The sequence below is a fragment of the Rhineura floridana genome, chromosome 4 (assembly GCF_030035675.1).
Source record: "Rhineura floridana isolate rRhiFlo1 chromosome 4, rRhiFlo1.hap2, whole genome shotgun sequence".
Classification (NCBI taxonomy): Eukaryota; Metazoa; Chordata; class Lepidosauria; order Squamata; family Rhineuridae; genus Rhineura; species Rhineura floridana.
In genome coordinates this window covers 111,192,038-111,198,607 of record NC_084483.1, presented here as the reverse complement: position 1 = coordinate 111,198,607, position 6,570 = coordinate 111,192,038, and the positions used below count along the sequence as shown (strand labels likewise).

Below are 6,570 nucleotides of genomic sequence, written 5' to 3'. Positions count from 1 at the left end.
CTTTTGAAAAGTAAATTTAAACAAGGGGGACTTAATTACACCACAGAGGTTGGGGACCGTCCTGCAAATGTTTCCTGACTCCAACTTTCATCAGCTCCAGCCACCAATCAATGGCCAGGGTTGATGGGAGTTGTAGTCCAACATTTGGAGGGCCACAGGCTAGCCACCCCTGCTATAACCAGTTCCACCTGGTTCAACATTTAATTGCAAATATTATTAACCATATGACAGCTGCTTCAGGACAGGGTTAAAAACATTATAAATGAAATTCAGGGGCTTGTGACAACTTGCATGATTACTTTGCCTATTTGGCATCTCATATCAATCAGTTCTTCAGACAACGATGATTCTATAACTTTGAATGAATTACCATAGATTTTCAAAGTATTCTAATAGTTATTAGCTGTAAATAGCCGCTAGGTGTCACTCTTCTAAATATATTTGATATTGTGATGCCTTTTTGAGAGAATGCATTTCAGAATGGAATTAAAAACTGCTGCCATTAGCCCTCGGTATTGTGTGGCTGGCTCACCATGATTAAATTGTTATGAAATATGTTAGCGGACCACCTTCCCATTGTGATATGTAATATAACAACTGGATCATCATCACACTGTTTGTCGACTGCATTTTATAATTTACGTATTTTCCGATTGTTGCCCTTACAATTCGTGTGCTTATTATGTTCCTGTTATTGTGACTTTGTTACACTGCATTTGGTACTGATTTTGTAATATAATTATTAAAAATTTAGATCTTGTGTTGAACCTATACAGTCAACTGGGCTTGCTACATTTTTGCTTGCTGGTTGTGAACTCTCACCCCACCCCGCAAAGTTCTGTTCTCAGCCTGAAAAAAAAACCGATTTCTTTGTACAAAAACAAGGTATAAATAAAGGGGATACAACTACGTAAGGGTTTTCGAGACAGGGGGCCTGAATCTGAGGAAGATTTGGATCCCGTTTTGATCACTTTGTTTCATTATTCCACGAGAGACAGGAAAGAAAATAAAATTATACCGACACCTGTAAATAGTTTCTACATATATCTTGCACAAACACTCTACAATATTTTACGTGTAATATACTCCTTCGATTTATTTTTATTTTTATTACAAAGTTGTACAGTTAAGTTTTGCAAAACAAATTGTACCATTCGTTCCCCCCCCCCGAAAACTCAAAGGACATAACAACGCACCCCGCCGCACACACCCCGCCTAAAATCTACTATTTTCCCCCAAATATCGGGCTTTAATTTCGTTTGAATTGATTTGTTAAAGTTTATTAGCAAGGTAGCCCATTTAAAATTAAATTATTTAAACGGTGCGGCTTGCCTCACGTCGTTCACAATCATTTGCAGGCAGCCGGGAGAGTCCCATTCGTCTCCACCTTCGTTTCAGGTAGCTTTGCACAGCCGCGGAGGCAGCTTCGCGCCGCTCACTCCATCCTCCCGTCGGCTGCTGCCAGAGAGCCGTTCAGCGGCTTAAGCTTAACAGGGTGGTTTCCCCATGTCTGCTTGCTTTCTTCTTTAATTTAATGAGAGGTGGAAGGAAAAAAACCATATACCAGGAGTGGGGTTCGAACCCACGCGGACATGCGTCCATTGGATCTTAAGTCCAACGCCTTAACCACTCGGCCATCCTGGTATGGCTGAAAACCGTGCATGCAGGCACTCCTACATAGAGCAAAACACTGCGTGCTCTCTTTCTTCATCATTATTCTCTTCCATCTGCGGTACCAGCAGCCCCAACTTGAGCCCACCGTGCTCACGACAGAGAATATTCAGCGCTCCAAACGGCTCTTTCTCGCTCCTCTGTCTTCGCCTGTTTTTAACCATTCTTTTAATCGGAGCACGGGAGGGCGCAGAAAGCTAAACACCGAGTGCAACCAGGATTACAGAAGCAAGAAACAAAACAAAAAGGACGCGAGCGGGTGATTTCCGTCCGTTTACACATGTATAATATAACATCCGTATCATTAAGTGTACCTCGCCCCCAACTCCCACCCCATTGCCATATGGGAAACTAATAATATTTTAAGACTTTTTAAAAAAAAAACTGTGCCAAAGACAGACGGTTGTTCCAATTCAGCATTTCAAATGAGGCAGTACCTACTTATGAACAAGCCTGTTACGAAAGATAGCTCTTGAACCTATTCTCTATTTTTATTAATTTATTTATCTGTTGAACACTTTTATATACCACTTTGTGTGACCTCAAAGTGGTTTAGGTATACCAGTCAGCCAGAATATTATAGATACACATCCTAAAATGCAATTTAAAATCACAGCAATAAAACAGAAACAAGAAAGGAAGTAATCTGAACATTTGCTTCGATCATCACATGCTGGGAATCACAAATAGGGAGAGTGGCTATTGCACTTGTGTCCTGCTCTGGGCTTCCCATGCTCATCTGGTTGGACACTGTGAGAACTGAATGCTGGACTAGATGAGCCGCTGGCCTGATCCAGCAGGGTTTTCTTATGTTTAGTTAATAAATTTACACCTCACTTTTCCTCCCAGAAGGAGCTCAGGATGGCAAACAAAAACACTAAAAGCACTTTAAAACATCTTAAAATCAAAAGACTTTAAAATATATTAAAACACAACATCTTTAAAAACATATTTAAACAATTTTTAAAAAACCTTTTAAAAAAAAGTTTAAAAACATCTTAAAAAGCAATTCCACCACAGATGCAGACTGGGATAAGGTAAGTAAATAAGTAAGTAAGTAAGTAAGTAAGTAAGTAAGTAAGTAAAATTTAATTTTTGTGTCGCCTATCTGGCCGAAGCCACTCTAGGCGACGTACACATTGAAATTCAATAAAATACAATATAAATACAGCATAAAATACAATGCAGTCAACAATAACCATTTTAAGTAGCAGCAGATAGAACAATGTAGGGCAATCAATAAACAATTATAAACAGTCACAAAAAAATTTAGCCCACCCCGGAGATCCCGAAGGCCTGTCCAAACAGCCAAGTTTTTAAGGCTCGGCGAAATATATCCAGGGAAGGGGCATGGCGAAGATCGAACGGGAGGGAATTCCACAGAGTGGGGCCCGCCACTAAAAATGCCCTCACTCTAGTCCCCACCAACCTAGCTGTTTTCGTTGGTGGGACTGAGAGGAGGCCCTGCATGGCTGATCTAGTCGGGCGGCTTAATTGGTGGTACTGGAGGTGCTTCTTCAGGTAAACTGGGCCGAGACCGTATAGGGATTTAAAGGTTAACACCAACACCTTGAATTGGGCTCGGAAAACAACTGGAAGCCAATGTAGATGAAATAATACTGGCGTAATATGATCACGGCGACGGCTGTTTGTAAGCAGACGAGCTGCCGCATTCTGCACCAGTTGTAGTTTCCGGACCGTTTTCAAGGGTAACCCCACGTAGAGCGCATTGCAGTAGTCTAATCGAGAGGTGACCAGGGCGTGTACTACCAGTGGGAGCTGATGAATAGGGAGGTAGGGTTGCAGCCTCCGTATAAGGTGTAGTTGATACCAAGCTGCCCGGCTCACTGCCGAAATCTGAGCCTCCATGGACAGCTTGGAATCAAGAACAACCCAGAGGCTGCGGACCTGATCCTTCAGGGGTAGACTCACCCCATTAAGCTTCAGGTCGACAACACCCAACCTTCCCCTGTCACCCACAAGCAGCACCTCGGTTTTATCAGGATTAAGCTTCAGCCTGTTCCTTCCCATCCACCCACTCACGGATTCCAGGCACTTGGACAAGGTCTCCACAGCCAACTCCGGTGAGGATTTAAAAGAGAGATAGAGCTGCGTGCCATCAGCATATTGGTGACACCGCAGCCCAAAACTCCTGATGATGGCTCTGTTGAAAGAGGAAAGTCCTCAATGAGGTGCTGAAAAGATAACAGAGATGACTTCTGTGTAATATTTAAGGGGAGGGAATTCCAAAGTGTCAGTGCAACTACACTAAAAGTCTGCTTCCTATGTTGTGCTGAACAGTTCTCCTGATTAAATGGTATCTACAGGAGGCCCTTACCTGCAGAGCACAGTGATTGACTGGTATATAAGGGATAAGATGATCTGGTTCCACACTGTATAAGGCTTTGTACACCAAAACCAGCACCTTGAACTTGGCCCAGTTGCTAATGGGCAGCCAGTGCAATTCTTTCAGTAGTGATATAACATGTTGGCAATACCCTGCCACAGTGAGTAGTTGCACTGCTACATTTTGCATCAGCTGCAGAATCTGGACCAACCTCAAGGGTAGCCCCACATAGAGCACATTACAGTAATTCAGCTTGGCGGTTACCAACCAGTGCATCGACAACAGTGATCAGCCTACCCTAGTCCAGAAATGAAGCTGGTAAAAGGTACTTCTACCCACTGAGGTCACCTGGGCCTCTTGCAACAAAGATGGATCCAGGAGCAGCCCCCAGACTATGAACCTGCACTTTCAAACAGAGCTTGGAAGTAACTCGTTAGAAATAACGAGTTACTTGTAATTTGTTACAATTTTGCATAACGAGTGGGTAACTTTGTTACATTTTGTATGTAACAGAACGAGTGGTAATTTCATTACTTTTGAGCTGCAAATGTACCTTTTTTGTGTTACATTTGGACGTTACTGGGGGGGGAAAGCAGGGGAAATCATCTGCTGCTGTGATTGGTGGAATGGTGGAGGAAAAATATGTGCCTCAAACTGGGCTTCTGCACTGTTTAGCTCTTCCCTCGTGCTCTATGGAGGCACGAGGGAGGAAGTGGAGAGTCAGACAGAGCTGGAGGGCAAGGAGGAGTAGAAGGCAGAAGCAGCAGAATGGAAGTGAAGAGCTGTGGAGGTGAGTGTATGTGTTACCCTTTCCAGCCTACTCTCCCTGCCCCCCCGCTCGTCCTGCCTCCCTCAGCCTGCTTGCCCACCCCTCTGCTCTTCCTGGCACCCCCTGCTTGTCCTTGCATCCCCTCCGCTTGTCCTTGCATCCCCTCCGCTTGTCCTTGCACCCTCTTTGCATCCCCTCCGCTGGTCCTTGCACCCTCTTTGCATCCCCTCCGCTGGTCCTTGCACCCTCTTTGCATCCCCTCCGCTGGTCCTTGCACCCTCTCTGCATCCCCTCCGCTGGTCCTTGCACCCTCTCTGCATCCCCTCCGCTGGTCCTTGCACCCTCTCTGCATCCCCTCCGCTGGTCCTTGCACCCTCTCTGCATCCCCTCCGCTGGTCCTTGCACCCTCTTTGCATCCCCTCCGCTGGTCCTTGCACCCTCTTTGCATCCCCTCCGCTGGTCCTTGCACCCTCTTTGCATCCCCTCCGCTGGTCCTTGCACCCTCTTTGCATCCCCTCTGCTGGTCCTTGCACCCTCTTTGCATCCCCTCTGCTGGTCCTTGCACCCTCTTTGCATCCCCTCCGCTGGTCCTTGCACCCCTCCAGAGAGGGTGAAAATTGGGAACTGGCAAGAGACTAGGAGGTAAGGGCAGTCTCATACTTCTGTTTGTGTGTTTTGCTTCAGTTATGTGCCTCTCATAGAGCGACTCTCACTAGGCAGCAAGAGATGACTACCCCAAGCAACTAATTTGGGGCACCATGCAACAAATTATTAGCTATTTTAATTTTTGGTTGTTGTATATTTACTGTCAGGAAGAGGTACTTGTGAGATTTTCTGCCTCAAATGCCAACATAACTTTTCAAGCTATGGTACTATGACCTTGACTTGGGGGCAGGGCACCATTTGCTCTTCTGCTTCAAGTAGCAAAATGTCTTGGGCTGCACCTGCTTGCAGTCATTTCACACACTGGACAACTAACATGGCTTTTTGGTGAAGAGCAAGAGAGAATAAGACTGTTATCTCACAAACAGTTGTGCTTGAGGAAAAGATGGCAAACATATGTAGAACTGAACTTTTCTGCAATAATATAGACATTTGCATAGGGTATTTTTTTCTACTCATGGAATATTAAATCTTTAAGTCCTAAATCCTTTGTCATCCCCTCCCCCTTGTGCACACCCTTTACACTGTCTTTCTCCCTGTGCATGTAGGTCAAAATGACAACTGGTGTAGTTTGGGAATTAACAGAACGAGAGCTGAATTACAACTCAAAAAAGAACTTCCCTGCTGGTGTCTGCTACTGATGTGGGGGGCATTTTGTTAGGGAGAAGTGATGAGAGGGGGTAATTTGCTGCTGAAACTTTTTGTCTGCAACCCCTTCCCTGGCCACTTTTCCGTAGCTGATGGAGGTCAATAAGGAAAAACATGGGGCATTGCACTGGTAAAGTGGCAGGCATGGAAAACAGCCCCTTCCATCTATCTCCTGCTTCACCTACCCAAATGCACCCCAGCAAATGCTTTGCACATTGACAGCACACATTTAGTTGGTTTTCTGGTATTTGCCGCTGAAAGTGTAGTTCCATGCTGGGTGCAGCTGGGACGTTCTGAGTTCATATCTTACCACAGCCATGAACTCGCTGGATGACCTTCTGGCCACACCCATGCCAGACATTTATGCCACTTTAAACAGTCATGACTTCCCCCAAAGAATCCTGGCAAGTGTAGTTTGTGACGGGTGCTGAGTGTTATTAGGAGACTCCTATTCTCCCGACAGAGCTCCAAT

The 6,570-nt window shown here is 45.1% G+C and overlaps 1 non-coding gene across 1 annotated transcript; it reads right to left on the bottom strand.

The window, feature by feature from the left end:
- Nucleotides 1–1,561: 1,561 nt before the first annotated feature.
- On the bottom strand, nucleotides 1,562–1,644 carry TRNAL-UAA (transfer RNA leucine (anticodon UAA)). Its single transcript has one exon. It is a non-coding gene; the product is annotated as a tRNA-Leu (tRNA).
- Nucleotides 1,645–6,570: the final 4,926 nt, after the last annotated feature.